Source organism: Neofelis nebulosa, chromosome 8 (assembly GCF_028018385.1).
Source record: "Neofelis nebulosa isolate mNeoNeb1 chromosome 8, mNeoNeb1.pri, whole genome shotgun sequence".
Taxonomy (NCBI): Eukaryota; Metazoa; Chordata; class Mammalia; order Carnivora; family Felidae; genus Neofelis; species Neofelis nebulosa.
The window spans coordinates 86812165-86837280 of NC_080789.1; the positions used below are offsets into that span (position 1 = coordinate 86812165).

Sequence of the window (25116 nt, forward strand, 5' to 3'; positions counted from 1 at the left end):
CCTGTTTCCCAATACTAAAAACAACATTATGTACTATTCATCTTTTAAGTTTTTGGCAGTTTGTTAGGTGGGAGATGATATATTACTTTTTACTTAATATGCATTTTTCTGAATACAGCAAAGGCTGAGTGGGTATTGATTATTAGTATTTCCTCTGTGAATTGCCTGCTTGTATTTTTTGCTCATTTTGTGTGATTTTTCTTTTAAAAAATATATTCCTGTTGATTTATAGGAATGGTTTGTATGATAGATATTAACTATTTATATTATAGATATGTTTGCTGTATATGTAGCAAATATTTCCTTCTAGCGTATCATAGATCTTTTAACTTATGTCCTTTCAAAATTTAACACGTTTTATGCATTGAAATTTCCTTTTCCTTTATGGCTTTATTTTTCAATCTTTCTTTGGATGATCCTCCTTATCCACATCCCCTCCATAAAAAAATATTATCTTGTATTTTTCTAGTGCATTTATAGTTTCATTTTTCATATTTAAGAAATTCAATCCATGTGAATATTTATTTTTATAACAATACTTTTATTGTCTTTCAATAAAATAAATATATGTATAGGAGGACACATAATTATGGTAGCAAAAATAAGGTTAGAGAAGATAGCATTATTGATTTCTTTAAAAGAAATTCTCAGCAAGGAACTCTGCTATAGCCTTTGTTAGGATATATTGTTTAGAGTGCATTCTTATCTTTTAAAAAACAGTTTTATTGAGGTGTAATTGCAGGTATAACCTGCATGGTTAATGTATATAATTTGATGATTTGGGGCATATGCATACACTAATGATACTTACTACCACACTCAAGGTACTAAACATATCTATCACCTCCAAAAGTTTCCTTGGGCTTCTGTTTTGTGTGTGTGTGTGTGTGTGTGTGTGTGTGTGTGGTAAGAATGCATAACATGAGATCTGACTTCTTCACAAATTGTTGTTCAGTGGATATAAAGTGCATTCTTCTTGACTGCACCCAGAACAAAGAGATTAGTTAGGACAGTTGAGACGCAAGGTTAGAAAGGGCTTTGCAGGAAGTCACGCTTACCTTCTGAGTGCTTTGTTATGGGCTCAGAGAAGAGAGGTTGTTCTAATATGGCAGCAGAGTGTATTGGATGTTCAAATTCACTGCTATTGTTCGCTTCCTTTCTTTGCTGAGTTTTGTAGGTAGATGACAGCAAGGATCTGTTCATGGGGTTACCCCTTCATCAACATACTGCTTCTAATTCCTTGGGCCTCAAATAGTTTTGTTTAAATATCCTTTAAAAGTATTTTAAAAATCCATCATTGTTTCCTTGATCATTTTTAAGTTATCTAATTTTTTGGCATAAGGTTATATTTCACCAAGTATGTACTTTCAGTGTATTCTATATTGTGCATATGCTTTAAATATATATTGCCAAAGTCTCAGAAATGCAGATACAGCTCTTTGGATGTTACCTGCCCTTCTAACAAAGTCAGTGTTCTTTGTTGAAGTAATTCAGAAGTCAAATTGTCTTTCTGTAAGAAAAAGGCTGACCACCTTTTAATTCAAGTAGGTGTTAAAATGTAACCCATATAATCATCTTACTTCTGAATTCTAATTCCTCAACATAGAAGTAAGGTATGGGGATTGCCAGTAGTTTATCCTCTGGATAAAATGAAGTATAGCTTCTTTGTATTTCTTATAAGGATCTTTTTGTTCTTTCTCAAGGGACACTCCCTCAGAAACTGTATCTTGGAAATGTTTCTTTGTTTGCCTGCCTGAGTGGTTTTTACCCTCTGAGACAATGCATCATTGTAATATTTAGGTGATAGGAGGTGTGCCTTTTGTGAAGTGGAGAAGGGAGAATTATGAAAGTAGAGCCTGGAAAAAAGATTGTTGCCTAGGCTGTCGGATAAGTTTTAGGAAAGGATATATGTGGAAGTGGAACTTGGAAATTCACAGGGGAAGAGGAGATAAAAATGCAAGCTTCACAAGAACAATGCTGCCAGGATGTTCATTCAACAAATACTATTTGAAATCTGCTCTGGGACAAGGAGTACTAACTTGAATGACACACGGCTGAAGTTCCCACCCTGGAGTTGCTGACAGTCAGCAGATATTCCCATGATCCTACTGAATGGTCTGTTGAAGAGTTTTAGGGGTTCCCTGAACCCCTTCTGAAATTTATACAAAACTTTCATGTATGTGCACATATTTTTTTTATCAGATTTTGCATAGTTTCCATTACTCACAAATATTTAAAATTTACTTGGCCTAGCCTGAGTCATTCTACAGTAACATGATGTAAAAATAGAGATGAGACTTCTCAAAGCTTGTTTCAATACAGTTTTTTCAGTAGAGTTGAAAACTCAATTAGCCATTTACCTGCAACAGGAGTTCAGTATGTATTTGGGAAAATGATTATTATACATAAAAACTGGAACTTAATTGATTGTCCTATTATGACATTAAGAATTCATTTGTAAACTTTGAAGCTCTAACTTGGGAAATGATTATTTGCAGCCACTAACAAAGAGCATCAGGGTCCTGAGTGTGTGTGTATTTCCAGTTAGGCATATGAGAGGCGGTAGTACAGGTGTGAGCAGCTTGGAGTCAAGAATCTTTCACCTTGCTCTTTAGACCCTCGCATGTTGTTTAGCATTCAAGACATGCAGAGTAAATGTTTGTGGAATAAATGAATATATTTTAAAAATCTCGTGAAACCAAATTTTACAAATCAAATTTGAATGTGGTTTGATTTATCTTATAAAAAGAGATTTTTGGGGGGCACCTGGGTGGCTCATTTGGTTAAGTGTCTGACTCTAGATTTCCGTGGAGGTCATGATTTCATGGTTGGTGAGATTGAGCCCCGCATTGGGCTCTGTACTAACAACAGGCTAAAGGAGCCTGCTTGGGATTCTCTCCCTCCCTCTCTCTCTCTCCTCCTCCCTGGCTCTCTCTCTCTCTCTCTCAAAATAAATAAGCTTTTTTTTAAAGAAAATATTTTGTTTTGGTGTCGGTTAAAATATCTATGATCTTAAGATGAGGAGATGAATTTTTTAGTAACAGATATTTCAAAATAGTATTAGTGGAATACTTAACTGGGAAGACTTATTTACTCTTTTTTTTTAAAAAAGTTGACATGAATTAGGAAATAAAATCTTTAGAACAAATGGAGTATAAGTGAATGGTGGAATTAGCTTTTTAAAATTTGTACATGCTTAACTTTTAATTCATTAGGAGGACTTGATATGAGACCCCAATATTTATTGTGAGGTTCTTAATATCATATAAAGCCTGGGTAATCTCTTTCCATACAAGTGGAAGAGACTTCATCCAATGGTTATTGCCTCTGCTTTTGCTAAAGACAATTGGGAGTGTAGCAATATTAGCAGGGAGAACAATTGCTTGTTTTATTTCTGTACTTTTAAAAAATAATTTGAGCATAGAAGAAAATAACTTTGCTCTAAAGAAGATTATAGCAGTTTCTCTTTAAAATTCTATATGACTCATGTCTCAGATTGTGTTCCTGAAACTTCCATATCTGTTCTGCCGGATGACTTCTTTTTTCTTTTCTCTCCAAACTCAGAGCAGCTTATCAGTGTTTGCATCAAGGCTTGGCAGTCACTGATAGCCGCTCAGTCTAACGTCTGTCATGATAGAAGAGCATTAAAAAGCAGATACTAAAACTGGAACTAGAGAGAGTAGAAGACAGAGCAGAGATGCTTCTAAAAGGGTAGAGATCTTTATGAAGTTTGTGTCTGGGAGGCAATATTACATACATAATGGCGAGGAACACAAGTTTGGCTTTCAACCGATTTGTGTTCAAATTCTGGTGCCAGTACTGACGAGTGCTTCTACTTGCTGGCTAGTAACGTTAGTTCCTTAACCTCCCATCTGTCAAGTGAGAATAAAATTGTCTTGACGATGGTGAGAGATACAAATGAGGTAATATAACTGTGTCCGGTAGAAGCTGTTCTGGCTGATATCCACCAGAGCTATTCAGGAGGACTCTCCTGATGGAATACATTTTGTTCTTGGATAAAACATTTTCAAATGTATTATTGGGTTCATCAAATTTAGGGACTCTCCAAGGGTATCTGCACACCTCTCCCCAAACAAACAAACAAACAAACAAAACCCCACAAAATAGAAAATTAGGGAACTAAAACTAACTATGAGATATAAAATTCTGATCTCAATGCTGAGAGCTGGAGATCAAGCCCAGGACCTACTATGCTCCTGTGTGTCCCACATTAAAGCCCTGTTAAGGGATTTAATGTGATCCCATGTCCTTAGCAGCCCCTAGCTTCCAACAGAAGCACATATTTCTTCTGGAGGAAAACTCTTGGAATTCCCATATATCACTTTCAAATAAACATAAGCTCATGTAGCAAACACTGAAATGCACACAGGCCATTAAAATTGAGAGTCCTCAGAGGCAAAGAGCAAATGACAAATTACAGATACAAATGCCTTAGAATATACTGGAATTGTCGAATGCAGTATATAACTAAGAATGAAATTTTTATAGAACAAAAGGAATAAGCCAATAAGAGAATATCAAAATTAACTACGTAACCCTGAACAAGAGCCAAGTAGAACATTTAGAAATGAAAAGTATGATTGTTGAAATGAATACACATCAGATTACACATAGCTGAAGGAGAATTGGTGAGCTGGAGTTTAGGATGGAGAAAATATGGAAGCAAGATAACCAAATGTGGAGAATAGAATGAGAAGGGACTACATTAGAGTTGTGGAATTATAAAATAAAGGTAAAGATTGAGACTTTTTTAGAATTAAAAAATAATGTAATCCATAAATACAGGAAACACGAAGCATCAAACACAGTCAATTAACTTTTTTAAAAAATGCAAACCTAGACCACTTTAGTAAAACTGAACTAAAGGTAACAAGAAACTGTAAAAAGCTGCCAGGTAGAAAAGACAGATAACCTGCAAAAGAATGGTAATCAATTAAAAAGCAAACGTCCTCAAATAGTAAAAATGGAAGTGAGAAAGCACTGGAAAAGTACCTTCAAAGCACTGAAAGGAGAAACGATCAACATAGAGATGAGTACTCAGCAAATTATTTTCCAAAAGAAAATGTCTGTTTCTGAAAAACAGACAAGGAGAGTATTTATCACCAGTACACTTTCACTAAAAGAAATTCTAAAGAATGTATCTCAGGAAAAAAAGAATGTTCCTTCAGAAGAAAAAGCTGGTATGCAAAGAAATTGGTAAGCATATGAATGAATCTAAACAAACCTCATGTGCATAAAATAATAACTATACATTGTCTTTGCATACGATTTTGGTTGATGGTGTCAAAACAAAAGATACAACAAAAGTACTGGAAAATAACATCACATAAATTGGGAACGTGAGATCAGAGTTGAAGTGTTTTAAAACTCTTGTTTCAGTTTTACTGCACAATAACGCATTGCTTTTCATAGCTTAAACAGCAACAATCATTTTCAGTGTGTTTCACAGTTTCTGTGGGTCAGGAGTTTGGGAAGGACTAGGCTGTGCAGATCTGGCTCATGGCCTCTCACCCAGTGGCTGGAGTTGAAATGGCAAAGGATTGGGGAGCAGCTGGGACATCTCTCTTTCTCCCTATAGTCTTAGGGCTCACTATGGGGTCTCTCTTCATGGGCTAATTTGGACTCCCTCACAGCATGACAGCCTCAGGACAGATGGACTGTTTACATGGTAGCTGGCTTCCCCCAAAGCTAGTATCCAAAGAGAACAAAGTGGAAACGCGTGGCATTTTTTAAATTGAAATTAAAAAAAATTTTTTTTAATGTTTATTATTTTTGAGAGAGAGAGAGAGAGACAGAGAGCAAGCAGGGAAAGGGCAGAGAGAGAAGGAGACACAGAAACGGAAGCAAGCTCCAGGCTCTGAGCTGTCAGCACACAGCCTGATGTGGGGCTTGAACTCACAGACCACGAGATCATGACCTGAGCTGTAGTTGGCTGCCCAACCGACTGACCCACCCAGGTGCCCCTAAATTTAAATTTAAATTTATTTTTAAATGTTTATTTATTTTGGGGGGGGGGAGGGGCAGAAAGAGAGGGAGACAGAGGATCCAAAGCAGGCTCTGTGCTGACAGCAGTGAGCCTGATGAGGGGCTCAAACTCACAAACTGTGCGACTGTGACCTGAGCTGAAGTCAGACACTTAACCGACTGAGCCACCCAGACCCCCATAAGCACATGACATTTTTATAACCTCACATCAGAAGTGGCTTCTTAGTTTCTTCACACCCAGTGTCAATTCTATCATAGTCTTGTTTGAAGCAATAACACAGGCCCACCAGGTTCAAGGGGGAGGAGTCCTAGCACAGATCTACCTCTTGTTAGCAGGAATATCAAAGTCACATTGTTAGAAGGGTATGTATGATAGGAAACATTGTCATGATCACCTTTAGAAAATATAACCTGCTACAATCTGCCCTTATGCCTAACAATTCATATCCTTCGAACTTTCAAAATAAACTCAGCTCCCCCGGAGGATCCCCCAAGATTCATCCCATGACAGTATCGACTTAAAGTCCCAGGATCTCCGTAGAAGTAGCAACAAGAACAGGAACCAGAAAAGCATAACCTAAAACCAAAAAATACAGCAGAGGGGATTAAAAAGGCCAATGCAGATTTTTTTGAAATGTCTGAAGTGAATTTTTGAAAAGGTGGTAAATAAAAATTATTTTAAAATAGGCTTTTCATTATTTTTCTACAAACCCATTCTAAAAACAAAGGGAAAACTCCTGCTGTATACAAATATACATATCATGCTATGGATAATTTGAAAACAATGACACTCTTTAAACATATGAAAATTCACCAGTGTTTCTGTAACTTACCGTATGTCTGTACTGATGGAATAGTATGCAAGTAAATTTAGAAATAACATTCATGGATCATTTTTTTTTGCTGACTTTAAAAAATGTTAATTCTTTAAAGAATTAGTTGCTTTTTATACAGTTATACAAAGTTCCTAATGTTTCTTTGACAATGGGATGTAATGGAATTTTACAACTATATAAAAAATTACCTTTGCTTAAGAAACAGTATTTGCTGTGTGAACATAGTTGACTGACAAAATTATCTACCATCCAGTTCATGAATAATTTTAATAAATAGCAAATGCTCATGTTAGAGTATTAGGTGAAAAAATAAGTATATAAACATGTATATGCTTTAATTATATAAAGTTTTATGCATAGAAAATCTCTAAGGAATAAGTCAACATTTTCAAAATTTGCTGCAAGAGTTGATAATAGGAAAGAATCATTAAAAAAGGCTTTGTGGGGCGCCTGGATGGCTCAGTCGGTTAAGCATCCGACTTCGGCTCAGGTCATGATCTCAGGGCTCCTAAGTTTGAGGCCCATATTGTGTTGGGCTCTGTGCTGAAGGCTCGGAGCCTGGAGTCTGCTTCGGATTCTGTGATTGTGTCTCCTCTCTCTCTGCCCCTCTCCCATTCACACTCTGTCTCTCTCTCAAGAATAAATAAACATTAGGGGCGCCTGGGTGGCGCAGTCGGTTAAGCGTCCGACTTCAGCCAGGTCACGATCTCGCGGTCCGTGAGTTCAAGCCCCGCGTCAGGCTCTGGGCTGATGGCTCGGAGCCTGGAGCCTGTTTCCGATTCTGTGTCTCCCTCTCTCTCTGCCCCTCCCCCGTTCATGCTATGTCTCTCTCTGTCCCAAAAATAAATAAAAAACGTTGAAAAAAAAAAAAGAATAAATAAACATTAAAAAAAATTTTAAAAACAGGCTTTATTTTATATTTTCTCTTAATAAGAACTCATTTTGATGATACAGCCTCCCTGTGAGTTAGAAGGGCAGACTATATGAATAAAACCCCGATTTGTGTGTATGTGTTCTTGTCCCTCCAGATCCAAGTGATATTAGCTTGGACCTCACATTTTGTGTGCTGAATTTAGAAAGTCAGAACGTTCTCTGGTCTTTCTAGTAACATTTTCCTGGAGGCAGTGGAAGTGAGCATGGCACCAGGAACCCAACTCCTGAGGCAGAGTAGTTATTACGTCAGTGTCCATTTATTTCCTCCCTTCCCTCCCACTCTGTGATCTTCCAATCCTTTAGCATTAAATAGCAGGTCAGAGCAAATGTTACTCTAAAAGCATTAATTCATCATTAGTAAATAGATTTTAGAGTAGCCTAAATTCTCCTGGCAATTTGATGCAGGTCCATGGAGAGAGAATAGGTTGCATGCCAGTGATGAAACATTAGGGGGTGCCTCAGCAAAAGTAGCAGTTTAAGAATCTTTACACTGGATCTATATTGACATGCAACATATTGAGACCACTGTACCAAAAATTTGTACCCCTCCCAACCTTCTTTTTAATATTTACTTCAGTTGTATATTTTTGGTGATCAGCAGAATGTCAGTGAGTTTCAGTTGGAGTGGAAGGAAAGGAGAAATTGAAGGCAGATTACTGGAAAGACAGCGTTGGCCGTATGGTCTGAGATAAGTTACTTAACCACTTTGCATATAGCATGGCAGGAAAAATGTTAACAGCACCAGAATTTTGTTTAGAAAGTGTGTTGTGTATGAAACTATTTATTGCTAATTTCTGGGAGTTAGGGAGAGACTCAAGGATGTGGTATTGATTCCAGAGTTGAATATGAGTAGTAGAAAAGTATAGAGCTATTGGGATGAGCCAGAAGAGAGGAGAAAAAGAAATAAAGAAGGGCTAGAAAAAGGAGAGGTGGTAAGGAGCAGGAGAGAAATCTTTGGGAACCTTAGGCAGGTTGTCTAGGAAAGAACTGAAATGTCTAAAACCAATTATAAATTGTTTTTCAGAAACTATGTGTCCTGATATTATTTCCCTGTGACCTCCCCTCTCACCTTCTTTTACTCTTCAGCTTTCTAATACACCTATGCATTTGTGTGTGTATAAATGGTGGAGGCACTGTTTCATCTGGAATCAACATGATTTGTGCTCTGAATAATGGCACTTAGGGGCAGAAAATGTAACTTGAAAGTGTAACTTTACTAGGAATATTCAGATTGAAATTCTGGGAGGTGCTACACTTTTATTGACTGCATGCCCCCTTTAAAATGTAGAGACACCCTCTTGACTCACAAAGGTATTTCCTTAGAGCTAAGGCATTTGTGCCCCAGCTTAATTGTGGGAGGCAACCTTAAATGTAACGTCTGAAACTGGCTAATTATCTTACCGAACTCCATACGTGCTAAGAGCTTCTTTGGACAAGACGGTGGGGGTCCATCTGTGAAGAATTCCATTTCATGGAGTTGATTATATATTCAGTGATTTAAGATTTTTCAGCTATTAATGAATTTTACTAATTAACCTCACCAAAAAAGGTAAAATAGTAATAATTATTAGTATGTATATGAATATTTCTATAGTCTCTGTGAAAATTACTTTATTGTTAAATTTATATTTGTAATTAATTTTACTGGAGCATATGAATTACGTGGATTAAATAGAATATAGTTTTGGAAATTATTAATTATAATTGTATGTGATTATATATTGGTTAAAATCAGTTATATATTCTTATTGAAAAATGCTTACTTCTTAACTTGAATTATAAGAATAGGTCTCTTTAAGTTTCTATTGTTAAATTGCTTTAATTTTTCAATAGAAAGATTTTTTTAGGATTTAATTTTTTTAAGTGTTTATTATTTTTTTAATGTTTATTTTTATTTATTTATTTATTTATTTATTTTTTTGAGAGACAGAGTGCAAGGAGGGAAGGAGAAGAGAGAGAGGGAGACACAGAATCAGAAGCAGGCTCCAAGCTCCGAGCTGTCAGCATGTTACGTGTTTATTTTTGAGAGAGAGACAGAGAGAGAGAGGGAGAGAGCATGTGAGCAGGGGAGGGGCAGAGAGTGCGGGATACAGAGACTCTGAAGCAGGCTCCACACTGATAGCAGAGAGCTCAATGTGGGGCTCAAACCCACAAACTGCAGGATTATGACCTGAGCCAAAGTCAGACGCTTAACCAACTAAGCCACCCAGGCACTCCTAGAAAGACTTTTTTTAAATCAGAGTTTTACTGTTTGGCTAGATCTCTAAATCATGATATGCACTTTGACTTAAGTTTCCATTATTAACTTTCCTATCTGGCTCTCTATATGACACAATGACACACATCTGCACACATAGCAACAACCAAGGAGGAGAGCATCTTAGAACTCAGAGTTGTGGTATAAATAATGGACAGAGGCAGAATATAAATTGACAGGACAGATGGCATATTTTATAAATACTATTGTTAAGTGCTAATGAAGGGAAAGGCAGAAGGAAGGGATACCATACCCGCAAAATACAATTACATATTTTATCGATTATGATATGTACAATTTTTTATATTTTAGTATCTGTGAGGCAGAGCTGCCTTTTATAGCCTCTGTTGACCTGGCAGAAGCTGAAACATAGTTGATGCTACCTGAGCAAGGAGGACCTTGGTCATAGATGCTCTCATCCTGTCATCTCATTGATGTCTGTGCATTGTTAGTACTGTATATATAGAGTTTGTTTGGCATTTAAAATATCTCTATTTTGTATTTAAAAAAACATGGAGGGGCGCCTGGGTGGCTCTGTCGGTTGAGTGTCCAACTTTGGCTCAGGTCATGATCTCACGGTTGGTGATTTCGGCCGCACCTGGGGCTCTGCACTATGAGGAGCCTGCTTGGGATTCTCTCCCTCTCTCTCTGCCCCTCCCCCACTCATGCTTTCTCATCTCTCTCTCTCTCTCAAAATAAATAAGTAAACTTAAAAAAAAAGACATAGAAACAGAACAGAAGGGTGCCAGTTTGATTTGTAAATGAATTATTATTTCAGAGAAATCATGGAGGCAATTCTATATTTTCTTATAAAGCAGCAGAATAAGAGGGGAGAAAATACCCACAAGTAGATGCAAGTGTATTAGAAGCAGTTACTAAGATGGATGTAAAATGATCTTGTGTGTAACACACCAAGGGGTGCAAGTGAACGCAGGAAAAATCTTACAGTTCCTTAGAATCCATGATGGAGGTCAAAACATGTACAGGCTAGTACAGGACTATCTGTAGCACTATTAGAAAAAACATTGAGTCCTAGTTTTATGGGCAGTGTTCTTCTTTTCTGTATCATTGGTAAATAATATGACTGCATCTTGTATGGGATGAAATAAAATTTCTTTTAAATATACAAGACCTGCCTGTTACTCAGAAATTAAGGTGATCAGATAGAAAAGAAAAGGGCAACTCTTTGGAGGAAGAGGCCATGTGAAAGGGAGAATAGCAAGTGGTGTGTAAATGTTAGGTACATACAACTGGTGAAGGAGAGGCAAGTGACATAGGTAGTCACACTGCTCTGATTTTTCGGTGAGAACGTTTGTTAAGTGATGTGCTTCGGTCAGATATTAAGTGGCAGAACTGGCTTGGAGGTAGGGCTTTGGATTCTCTTTTCTTGGGAAGTCTTTGGAGAGACACCACCTAGGGGTTTATAGTTGGTATCGCAGCTTAGATAGTTCTGAATATGTGACAAGAGAAAACTCTATGAGGTCCATAAATGACTTTACCATTTATTAAAAAGAAAAGGGATGATTTATTGATTTAGAAATAATTGGGTGAAACTCCTGAGAAGGCAAAAAAAAAAAGAATGATTTCTTTTTTTTTTTTTTAAATTTATTTATTTATTTTTTAATATATGAAATTTACTGTCAAATTGGTTTCCATACAACACCCAGTGCTCATCCCAAAAGGTGCCCTCCTCAATACCCATCACCCACCCTGCCCTCCCTCCCACCCCCCATCAACCCTCAGTTTGTTCTCAGTTTTTAAGAGTCTCTTATGCTTTGGCTCTCTCCCACTCTAACCTCTTTTTTTTTTTTTTCCCTTCCCCTCCCCCATGGGTTTCTGTTACGTTTCTCAGGATCCACATAAGAGTGAAACCATATGGTATCTGTCTTTCTCTGTATGGCTTATTTCACTTAGCATCACACTCTCCAGTTCCATCCACGTTGCTACAAAAGGCCATATTTCATTTTTTCTCATTGCCACGTAGTATTCCATTGTGTATATAAACCACAATTTCTTTATCCATTCATCAGTTGATGGACATTTAGGCTCTTTCCATAATTTGGCTATTGTTGAGAGTGCTGCTATAAACATTGGGGTACAAGTGCCCCTATGCATCAGTACTCCTGTATCCCTTGGATAAATTCCTAGCAGTGCTATTGCTGGGTCATAGGGTAGGTCTATTTTTAATTTTCTGAGGAACCTCCACACTGCTTTCCAGAGCGGCTGCACCAATTTGCATTCCCACCAACAGTGCAAGAGGGTTCCCGTCTCTCCACATCCTCTCCAGCATCTATAGTCTCCTGATTTCTTCATTTTGGCCACTCTGACTGGCGTGAGGTGGTATCTGAGTGTGGTTTTGATTTGTATTTCCCTGATGAGGAGCGACGTTGAACATCTTTTCATGTGCCTGTTGGCCATCCGGATGTAAAAAAGAATGATTTCTGACTTCATAACACTATATCATAAAGCTTCTTCCTGCAACAGGAGATATGAAACAGTAAAAGAATACATGTTCAATAAATGTTTCAAAAAAACACCACAGGAAGCCACAAGATTACTACTTAAACATGATGAACCAGCAGGAAAAAGACCACAGGCCACTACAAGTTAATACAGGAAGCTTTTTGATGAAGGCATAATTCACAATATCTCCTATTTCCAGTTGTTTTTTGGAGCTATGTAAAACAGAAGCACCTCCTCGCAAAATAATTGCTTGTAGTGGTAGCTTTAACCCCTAACCATTTCCCATCTGGATAAAAGGCAATTACTTGTTTCCAGGATAAATTGTGATTACCCCTTACCAGGTTCTCTGCTTCTGTAACCTTCCACGCTTTTATAATCAATTCTCACAGCTAAATTATCTTGTGATATTTTAACTGTGAGATATTCTTTAAATTCTTCAAATTACACTCCTTCAAAGGGGCTGAGTCATTGTCCTCTCTTTCAAGCTACCTCTCCAATGCCATGGGGCCCCTCCTCCTATAGACTACTCCTGCCATTTCTCCACTGGTGTGGACCTCCACTCTTCTTCATAAGCTTCCACATGAGGCTTATGAGCCACACTCTGAGCTTGGTGGCTTTTTTTCTCATATTGGAATAGTTTCTGCTCTTTATTGCTGCCGTCACCTCCTGTTAGATGTGTTTACAATCCAAAGAGATGGCAATCGGCTGGCTCTTTCATATACCACCGAGAATTGCCCACCAATGGATAGGCAATCCCATAGCATTTCTCAACTCCATTTACTTGCCCACTTCCAGATGACTGTACCATATCTTCCCCTTCCTCAAACTCCCAACACCTCCTCCTCATCCATCTCTTCCAGGTCCTAACCTTGCTTTCTACTTCCCTGAGAAAACAGAAGTGATAAGAAGGAAGCCTGCTCTCACCCCAGCATCCTAGTTCCCTGTATGAATACAAGACAGTTACTACATGTCTTGTTTCTTCTCCTTTTAAATGTACCTCTTTGTAGTAAAACTTCTAAAATCTTAGCCAGTTGTTTAAATGGCATTCAGCAGTATCAGCAATGAATTCCAGTCCTGGAATCTTCTTATATGTTCTAATATCTACCTGATGCAAGGTTGTTATCCTAGAATCTTCCTTTACCATCATACTAAGGATTCTTTTCACTTTTACCCATTTTGGATCTCCTAATTCACAAAACCTGTGTCATCTTCTTTCCTGGATTATTGTTTTCATCTTGGTGGTGCCAATTCTCTGATAGCTTCCCAGGAAGGTATAAGGAAATTAAAAATTGGGGCACCTTGAATGTCTGAAATTATCTTTATTCTACTCATACTTGATTGGTATTTTTAGTAGGATTTTATTTTTAGTTTGGAAATCCTTTTCCTTTAGCATTTTGAAGACATTTCTCCAGTGTTTTCTAGATTCCAGTGTTGTTTTTGAGAAAACAGATGTCATTTTGATCCCTGATGTTTTGGATATGACCTGGATTTCTATTTCTTCCTGCATTCCAAACTGGTCTTCTCTTTACTCCCACCCACATACCCTTCCCCTTAACCATCCATCTCAGTATTTTGAAATTTTATAATGGTGTGCCTCATTATTGGCCTGATTTATTCATTGTGCTGGTACTCACTGGATCTTTTCAATCTGCAAGTTCATGTCCTCCCACTTCAGAAAAAAAATGTAAGTTATTTCTTTAACTCCACATTGTCAACTGCAATGGTCAATTTTCAGTTCTCACCGTACTTTACCTGTTAGCTCCACATGATACATTTGATCCTTCTCTCTTTCTTGATTCACTTTTCTAACTTAGCCTCCAAGTCAATACTCCTGATTCTCCTGCTGTTTCAAAAACCATTACCCCTTGGTGGATTTGCTGGCTTCTTCTCATCTCATAAACCTGTAAACATTGGAGTGATCCAGGAATCTATCCTCTAACTTCTCTTTTTCTCTGTTTATTCATTTTCTACAAGATTTCTTCTGGTCTCACAGCTTCAAATGCTATCTATGATCTGATGACTCCTAAATTTGTACCGCATCTAGGATCTGTGTAATTATTCTCCAGACTCATATGCCCAACTCTGAGCATGGCTAATCCATTTGGATATCTAATATGAATATGAAACAATCAGTGCAGAACTCCTAAATCCTCCCCTCTAAAGCCCATGTGTTCTGTCATTTTCCCCATCTCAAAAAATGGAAAGTCTATTTTTCCAGTTTCTCAGTTCAAACACCCTGGAGTCCTCCTTGGCTTATCTCTTTTTTCTCACACCTCGCATTTGATTAAATCCACTGCCAGATTATGAGGAAACTACTTTCAAGCATTGTAGCCATTCCTTCACCTTCTCCACTGCCACTACCCTGGTCCAAGCTTCCATCATTTCTCTCCTGAATTATTGCATTAGTCACCCAACAAATTTTTATGCTCCCACCCTTAGTTCTTGTGCCATTTAGTAGCTTATCTCTCAGCTACAACCCACTTTTCTATACTCTGGTGATGCTAGAACCAAGACTCTATGATTCACACTTTCCCTTTGCCAGCTGATTCCCTATGAGGCTTCACAATAGGAGGTACTAGACAGAGTCTGGAGAAGGAAGAAGGCCCTTTGTCCTCCCTGTTGGCATCCTGTGGGTTTCCGGTCTCCTTGTGGCTCCTGTGACTCCTAGCAGCAGCTCCTAGCAGCAGCTCTTTTCCAGAGCAGTAGCTGATTCCAGTTGGCTGTTTTTTTCCAACACTTTCAAACCAGTTGACACACAGATAAAAGACTCTTACTTTGACTTTTAATCATTTGGCATTTATAATACCACAACCCAATCTGAACATTATAGCCTGTTACATTAGCACAAAGTGGAAGAATTAGTTTATATGTGGCCATCTCAAACTCTTATGCTTCCTTCCTCTCTTTTCAGGCATTCTCTTCCTACATGAGCTTGTTTTTCTCCCTTGAATTTTTGGTTCATACCATAACAATTATTTTTTGTGATACTCTGCAGCTCAGGGGGAAAAATGGCAAATATTAATTAATGTGATCAATTGTTTATCTCTTACCTGTCCAGGTGTGAATGTGTTAATGACAGGGCTGGTGATGGAGCAGTTGGAATGTCAGGTCACATCCCCAGCAGGGCATGGGGTCTTTGGAAAAACATATGCAGTATTATAGTCTAATTATATATTTAAATATTTATATTTGAAAAATTTAAGATATTTCCCTATTACCTTCGCAATTCAAATTATAGGAAGCCCAACCTCAGCAACATTTTTTTTTTTTCGGTTGTTTGGGATTTGTAGATCTGTGATTCTTTTTTTTTTTTTTTAATGTTTTATTTATTTTTGAGAGACACACACACACAGAATGTGAGAAGGGGAGGGGGCACACAGAGGGAAACACAGAATATGAAGCAGGCTCCAGGTTTTGAATGGTCAGCACAGAGCCCAATGTGGGGCTCGAACTCACGAACATGTGAATTCATGACCTGAGCAGAAGTCAGACGCTTGACCGACTGAACCACCCAGGCACCCTGAAGATCTGTGATTCTTAGGAGGGGTCACACACACCTTGGGAAGAACATGAGAATCTGGAAAGGCAGTGACCCAAGGGATCTTAATGCTTGTTAAAGAGAAATTTGGGTTAAAAAAAATTCTGAGAAATTCTGCTTTGCAATGGCCTTCTCCCCTATTTTGGTACCCTTCCTCCTGTTTCAGGTGATGTGATGTTCATTGGTTGCAAGAGTCCAATTCAGATCTTCTCAGTGCCCAGTCCTTATCTTTTCTGCTTAAGATGATAACAAATCACTTGATGAGCAGATCTTTTTTAAAGTATTAATTGGTGATAATGTGCTATTGACCCCCCCCCCCCCAACAGTGGTTTTACTGGGACTACCTGGAGGAAACTAAGTGCATTAGCAAATTAAAAAAATTATTTACCTAAGGAACTGCAGACACCTTGACTATCTTGGGGAGTGGGTGTTGGGAGGCATTTTAGGCAAAGGATTAGAAAGGAATCTTTCAGTGTTGCTTCTGCCACAACATTTGTATGGCTGGTTATTCCTAGGGCTTACCCTGCTGCCACAAGATTAATGACAGCTTTCAGAAAACTAATGGGAAACAGACTCTATTTTTCAGAATTGCAAGTCCCATCTACTTCTGTCCGCTAACACCAGAGGCTGTTAGAAGGTTGTCTGCTTCTTGGGATTCCGTCTCAGCTCATCGTCCCAGCAAATTTTGTGAAGTAAATAGGCTGCATTTTTTCAAATATTTGCTGGCTAATACCTGTGCCTAATATCAGTAAAAAGTCAGGAAGGCAGAAGAAGTTCCATAACACAAATTCTCATTAGATGGAAAAGTTTTCTGATTAGCAGCATTGTGTTACTATGCAAGAGCTTTCAGTTATTGTTTAAACACATTTCTTCTTATTAACCAAATGTTTGCATATAGAGATTTAAAGCCCTAGCAGATTGAAACTAGGGGTTATTAGTATTTATACTTCTTGAACTCTGCCGCATTTAACACTGCTGTTTTTGGCTTCCTTGAAAGTCTTTTCTCCCTTGCTTCCCAACATACCTCTTTTGTTAGCTTCCTTTGCTGGTTTTTCTTTCATCTATCCCCTTAATGTTGGTGTTCCCCACTGTTACTTCTTAGCTCTCTTTTTTCTTGTGTTGGCTTTCCCTTGGGGAAAACAAGCATGGCCTTTATCCTCAGTCATAACCACCAGTAGTGCAGATCTGTCCCGGGCCTTGGTTCACCTCTGTGCTTCAGATAGCCTTGTGTCTACCGGGTGTCTCTATTTAGAAGCTCCTCAGTTCCAGTACGTCCCCAAAGTGAAATAATTATCATTCTCATCGAATCTTCCTTGCCCCTCTAATGGTGATTAGCACCATCCATCCAGTCAGAGGCAACTGACCTTCAAGTCACCCTCGCACCTCTTCATTCCATCATCTGTATCTACTCAACTGTCAATATAACGTTCACATCATTCATTCCCTTTTGTACTGTCTCCTTATTTCCACTGTCATGCCCTTGCCCTTCTTCAGGCCATAACTTAACAATTCTTTGCCAGAGGCCAAATGGTGTCCTAGGATCTTCCTTCAATGTATTTTTCCCCCTACAGTACAGATTTGTCTTCTCAAATCCAAAATTAAAATTTTGCCTGGCTCCCCATTACTTTCTAAATAAGTGTCAGTTCATCACCATCACCACCACCCCTGCTGCCCTCTCATTTGCCTCAAACTCCAGCATCACTCACCACTCCCCAAAGATTGTGCTCACCATGACCTCTGCATATATGTGATGCCTTCTGCCTAAATTGCCCTCTTCCTGGTCCCTTATTAGGCTTAGCTCTTAAAAGGCTAGACTCTACCTTTTTTATTTTTATGTTTGACACTGAGTCAGCCTTCAGCAAGTAACTGGGTTAATATGTCCCATTCTGGTGAAATGCTCTATTCCAACTTTTAAATTAAATCACCATAAAAAAATGACCAAAAAATCACAAGAGGACTAACAAATAAGGATAAGAGAAAATCAGACGCTAGAATCTGCAGGGAATTTCCACTAACTGCAGTGAGGAGGGAGTTGAGTTGAGAGTCATAATCCTAAACTAAGACTGCTGAACCAGAATAGCACAGAAATCTGGGAAGAAGATGGGAAAAGACTATGAGTCAACCCCACTCTATCCACTGGCAAAGAAACACAGAAAATCCCAAAGCCATGTGAACTCTTCTTAGCTTGATAGTGTCATGCCTTTTCTTCTCCCCATCAGCTCTTCTCTGTCTTCATCCACTTGGGAACCCTACTTCACAATATATACAACTGCCATGGGTAGAGAGTGACAGAGAGAGGCAGTGGTACTTTGCATACTAAGATGTGTAAGAACTTCAGGAAGATGTTCAAGGAGGAAAGATGTGAGGAAGAGCCCTAAGAATAGTCTAGCTGGAGGTGCAATTTTTACCTCCATCACTGGCTGAAGAAGAACTGAAGCCTACGTATGATTCCCCAGGAGTCAGACCAGTTGGAGTAGAAGATCCTCCTTTGATCCAGCAGAAACATGAGATGAATGCTTGTAAGACACTGGAAATCAGGCTCAGAGCTCAGCACTTCAGTGTTCTTTGTAGGTCTAGATCCAAGAGAGAAAATGTAGAATCCCCTACCTGATCAGTAACTGCAGGGTAGAGGACACCATGCATCCATTCTGTAGCCAAATATTATTATTATTCTGGATCAGGTTTTATGGTTGTGTGTGTGTGTGTTTGGGGGTAGGTGGGTGTGGATGGGTGTTTACTGTTTAAGAAAAATAATTTTAAAAATTTCGTATAGATCACCCAAACACTTTGCATCACAAGGGAAAGCAATTTAAAGACCCAGAGGAAAAAATACACAAATAAAAATTCTTTTCCAGAGGGAATAAAAGAAAAACTTCCAAAGTCTTAGCTTGATATACTCAATATGAATTGACCTATTCAGGGCAAGTATGTTGAGGAGAAGAGAGAATGAGCTGAAAGTGGCGATGAAGAGGGAGATGACTGGAAGCAGGCAGAATTGCAAAGAAAACACTCAATGTCACACTGGACGCAGCAAAAAGCAGAATTAGAGTGCAGAAAGTGAAGTTTGCAATATTTCAACTTTAAGAATGTAGAGGGAAAAAAACCCAAAAATGGATATAGCAAGACATAAGATTGAGAAAAAGAAAGGAGATCCAACTTATGGGTTACAGGTTTTCCTAAGAAAAATCAGGAAGGAAAAATTAAGCACTCATCAGACCCAATTTAAAAGAATATTAAAAAACTTAAAAAAAATTTTGAAACAGGATCTGAAACAGGTCCATAGATTAAAATCACCTGTCACATTCCAGATCAGATTAATGGGAAAAAGACCCCCACTAGACATATTCTAACAACATTTTTACATTTAAAGTATAACAAGAAAAATTCTACAGGTATTCTGTTAGAAAAACATGGTTTACTTATAAAGGAGTAAGAATCAAAGTGGCTTCAGACTTTTCACATCATTAAATTTCAAAAGAAATGTCACAGTAGCTATAAAGATTTGAGGAGCCAAATTCTCTACTGAGCCAAGTTGTCATTTATATACAATACAAGGGTTCACAAAATACATTTCTCAAATACCCTTCTTGAATTACTTGGATATTAAAATGCTTTAATATATTAAAGTACAGCTATACTATATAGCTAAGAGGCAACTATTCAAGAATAAGAAATTTGCAGTATAAGATACTAATAGTAATATTTAGAAGTGATTAAAAATGCAGAAACTGAAACAGTGATGTGCTGGTAAATGTTTTAAAACCAGCTCTAGGGGTGGAGAGGAAAGACCTGATTTGTAGTTTGATGACATCTATGGAATGAGTACTGCCATCAGGGCTGACTTCAGACTACCAACGTGATGTCGGCGTGGAGTTGGGAAGAAATGTGCACAATGGACTTTCACGTGCCTTTAGGAGCCGGCTTCAGTTGGACCAGTTTCACAATTTTGGGAAAAACACTTTTAAATTTCATCTCAGACCATATACCAAAATCAATTATAAACTCATTGTATTAGCTTCTTGGGGCTGCTACAACATATTCCTGGGTGATTTAAATCAACAGAGATTTGCTGTTTTAGAGCTCTGGAGGTTCAGCCTGGAATCAAGGTATTGGTAAGGGCATGCTCTTTCTGTGTCTGTAGGGAAATGTCCTTCCTTGCCTCTTCCTAGCATCTGGTGGTAGCCAGCCATCCTTGGTATTTCTTGGTTTGTAGACTCATTACTCCAACCTCTGACCCCATTGCTTTTTATTTTATTATGTAAATCCAAGTTAGTTAACATATAGTGTAATTATGATTTCAGGAATGGGATTTAGTGATTCATCACTTACATATAACACCCAGTGCTCATCCCAACAAGTGTCTCCTTAATGCCCCTCACCCATTTAGCCCATTCCTCCACCCAACACCCACCCCATCAGCAGCTCTCTTTTCTCTTTAAGAGTCTCTTATGGTTTGTCTCCCTCTCTGTTTATATCTTATTTTTGCTTCCCTTCTCCTATGTTCATGTGTTTCATTTCTTAAATTCCACATATGAGTGAAATCATATATTTGTCTTTCTCTGACTGACTTATTTTGCTCAGCATAACACACTCTATTCCATCCACGTTGTTGCAAATTCTGCCTCCATTGTTACATGGTGTTCTGTCTCTCTGTGTCTGTGTGTGCCTGTTTTCTCTTGTTATGAGGATACCAATCAGTGGATTAGGTCACATCCTAATATGCTATGACCTAATTTCAGTCTAACTAATTGCATCACAAAAACCCTATTTCCAAAGAAGGTCACATTCTAAAGTTGTGAGTGGATATGCATTTGGGAGTGTGGGGGTGGGGGTGGGGTTACACACTATTCAACCCAGTATAAGGATTAACACAAAATGTAAGAAACAAACCACACAAAAAATAGCATTGATTAAATACTTATTTTTTTTTTTATGAGGATGCACTACTTTCTCCTGGAAGAAATCATAGGAAGATGTTTCATACATTTGAGTCCAGAAATTTTTAATTTCTTCTTGTCAAAAACATGAACAAAAGTGAAAATCCAACAGTTATTTGGGAAAAACTCATCAGATATAAAACTAAAAGGGTAAATGTCTTTAATATATAAAGATAGTATATAAATAGATATAAAATTACAGTCTCAGGAGATAATTGGATATAAAGGTGGAAAAGTCACAAAGGAAAAATACAGATGGCTCCTGAAATTAGTAAGTGTTCAACCATATTAATAACTAAATACATTTACATTAAAACAGCAGCACACTATCTATTTTTAACTATTGAAGTGGCAAAAATAAAGAGAAAAGATAATAATGATGGTGTATAGTCTCACGGGGGAATAATGGGAGAATGAATTAGTGCAACCTTTCTTCTAGAAAAAGAAAAGAATTGACATGTATCAAGAACCTTAACAATGTTCCTGCCTTTTGAATTAGTAATAACATCTCTAAAAGTCAGTCTGAAAGTAATAATCTTCAAATGTATAAAGCATAATGAAGTAGAAGTCAAAGAAAGTATCAAAGAATTCAGTATCATCTTGAACAATTACAAGTGCTCTATTGTTGAGGATTTATTGCAGAGAATGTAATCCATTCTAGCTGGTTTAGGCATTAAGGGATTTATTTGAATAGATTTTGAGTTGTCAGGGAGGGTGATGAAACATGAGGGAATGGAGAACAACTCCAAAGCCCCCTGCAACAGAACTGGCTGCAGTGGAGAGAGTGCAGAATCAGGAAGCCCCCGTCACCCTGGGAAGCCCCCACTCCAGCGGCTGGCCCCAGACTTCTGCTACTTTAGTCAGAATCTGACTTCACAAATGGACCCCATCTCTGTCTTCACTTAACTCCGTTCAGAATTCAAGACACATAGGTATCTCATTGGCCGAACCTACATCAAAGCTGGAACCCTAGCTGTAAAGAAGTCTGGGAAATGCAGTTTTAGCTTTCCAGCTTCTGAATAAAGGAAGATACAGAAGGGGGTTGGAATGGATATTGTGTGGTCCAGTCCATATATTTGCCGCACTCTAAACCCTCAAGATAAAGGAAGTGCATTCAATGGCTTTAGATGACTTTGGAAATACTCTGCTTAATTTTTTTATTAAAAAACCCCCAGGAAATAGAAGCATATATAATGTATGATCTTAATTATGTGAAAAGTATTTGGAGACAGAACACTAGAGAAATATGCCAATGTGTTAAAATGTGCATGAGACTATGGGAGATTTTCTTTTACTCAAGTGTACCTTTTACTTTTTCTACAGTGATCATAAAATAATTTTATAATCCTCATCCTCCATTGAAACAAGCAGACAAATGTTTGTTAACTAAATGCAGGAGTTAGTGACACAAATGGACAAAAAATAAATATCCATTGTTATTTAGTTTGTGGTTTGAATGTTTATAAAGAAATCCAGAAAAAGCTTGTTAATTTCCCTTTAAACTTGGCTTTTTTACAGCAGTCATGAGTTGTGGCTGCTTATAGAATAGTACAGATAACACAGTTTAGCCATTTAGATATAAATTTAGGTGTGTATATATTTGTCTTATGTAATAAATAAGTAAATAAATATTTATACATAATATTTAAATATTTATGTTCAAGTACATAACTTTTGGTGATGAATCACTAAGTTCTAGTCCTGAAATCATTATTATACTATATGTTATCTAACTTGGATTTAAATAAATTTAAAAAAAAACCCTGAAGTATATAACTTTTGTATTTGGTTCATTAGAGAAACAGGACAATAGGAGATACAGACCTATCTATCTAAATTTTTATATAAAGAGGTTTACTATAAGGAATTGTCTCATGCAATTATGGAAAGTGGGAAGTCCCAGCATCTTTTGTCTGCAAGCTGGAGGAGACCCAGGAAGGCTGGTAGTGTAGTTCCAGTCCGTGTCTGAAGGGCTAAGAACCAGGAAAACTCATGGTATAAGGTCAAATCCAAATTCAAAGGCCTGAGAACTGATGGTGTAAATCCTGGTCTGAAAGTGAAGACTGATATCTCTTCTCAAGCAGTCAGGCAGAGCCAAAATTCTCCCTTCTTCTGAATTTTTGTTCTACTCAGACCCTCAAGGGTGGATAATACCAACCCACTTTGGAACTATCTGCTTTATTTAGTCTATCATTTCAGATGCTAATCTCATCTGGAAACACCCTCACAGATACACCCAGAAGTAATATTTAAACAAATATCCAGGCATCCTGTGACCCAGTCAAGTGGACCCATACAATGAACCATCACAAATGTATAGAACCTTTTTTCATATTAATAAACTAATTTATCAATAATAAATACATAATTAAGTACAATAATTGCTTGCAAAAAATATTAGGCTGAGGTATACAATGTGTATGGTCTTTTCCTAGTTAACTAGCAGTAGTATTATTTTTCTTTCAAAAGTGCTGCCTTTAATTAAAATTCCATTGGTATTTTGAATGGATAATTTTTACTATTTATCAACTGTAACAAAAATCATAAGTTCTTCAGTGTCTTTTCTTTCTCTTCCTTTGAATATTAGAGGTTTTGTTTTTGGAAAATTAAAGCTTTTCTAATGTAAATCAGTTCCTGGAATAAAACTATCCAAGTAGAACAAAAAGGGTTTTTTTTTTTTTTTTTGTACAATTCTCCTTTGTACAGAGGAAGCCTCTGTTACTAAACATCTATCTCTATCCTGCTTTCCAGCTCAGCATACGACGTAGAGTAAGACTTACCTCAGAGATTCTGACTTAACTGCCTTACCTCATTACAGGAGACCTCTTTCAGGGAGATGCTAAAAGGTATAGACTAACATATGAAAATAAAATGAACCCAATAACAGATATAAATTAAACTAACTTTTTCCTCCAAATTCATTCTTAATATAAATGTATTTGGTCTCTTATTCTCACACATTGAGATTATAGGGCAGACTGTTAATGATTACAATTATGCGATGTTCTGGTTTTTTTTTTTAACTTTCTCATTTTTTGAACAGTGGGTGAAGAATGGTGGTATTAGCCATATTTTAGAGAGATAGAAGAATTACTGGTAAAACTTGTTACTCAAAATTCTTGATTAGCACAGGCAGTGACAAAAGACAAAAATGGAAGAAACTGCTATTTGCCCTGCATCTAATATAGGTGTAAATAGGGAAAATGGTTTACTTTAAAGCTGTCGTAATTCACTAACACGTGAATCACAACATGAAATGAAAATAGATGTTCTCTTTGCAACAACTTGTAATATAATTAACTCTTAGGCTCTGTTTTTACCTCGCCACAGAATCAACTGTTTTTGCAGCTTACTGAGGTTTTGTTTGAGGCTGTTTGCAGTTCATGATTTGAAAGAATTGGAGGTGAGATGAAATGAGTGTATAATTAGTTCTTGAAGTTGAAGAGAAAGTGTGAGACACACCTTCCTACCTCCTCTTGTTATTTTATTCATCTTGCTATTTCTCTCCATCTTTGTTCAACATGGCAGATAAATAATGGGATCAGTACTAGGGAAGGAAGTGATTTTTGTTCTTTTCTCTCTTTGTATCTCAAACTCTATGTCACACAAGCTTTTGATTGCCTGATGTTGTCTTTCCATTTTTTTTTTTTGGCAATATTTTTTTTATTCCCCTCCTCTTCTTCTTGCCTTTCCCGCCCCCCCCCCCATTCTTCTGTCCTCTGTGTCTTTTTCCTTTATTCCCCCATTTGTCCTCATTCTTTTTCTTCTTTTTTCTAAGTGATGGTATAAAGTGACCATATTAATAGCATGGATTAGCAGCGTGTGTGTCTGAAAGGACTGTGTACTTCTCCAGGAAGACTGGCATCTTGAGTAAAATCCAGTTTGATGCTGAGAGGTAAATTAAAAAGGGCTGAAGATAGTTGTGCCCAGGGGCGGGCTTGAGATAATATCTCCTCTCCAGTTCTCCATAGCCTGCATGTGATACTTTGGGAATCATGCCATTTCCATATTTCCAGTAGGATGATACAAAAACACTAGAAGTACTAAGAGAAGAAGCCCAAGGTTGCAAAAAGGCAACTATGGATTATTAGGACACCAGAAAGAACCACAGACTTGAGTAGTGGACACCAGCTTGGTGTCCAAAAG

At 37.6% G+C, this 25116-nt stretch overlaps 1 protein-coding gene across 2 annotated transcripts in view; it reads left to right on the top strand.

Moving 5' to 3' along the window:
* ST8SIA1 (ST8 alpha-N-acetyl-neuraminide alpha-2,8-sialyltransferase 1) overlaps positions 1-25116 on the top strand; it is a 159256-nt gene that overhangs the window by 105116 nt on the left and 29024 nt on the right. The window lies entirely within an intron of this gene.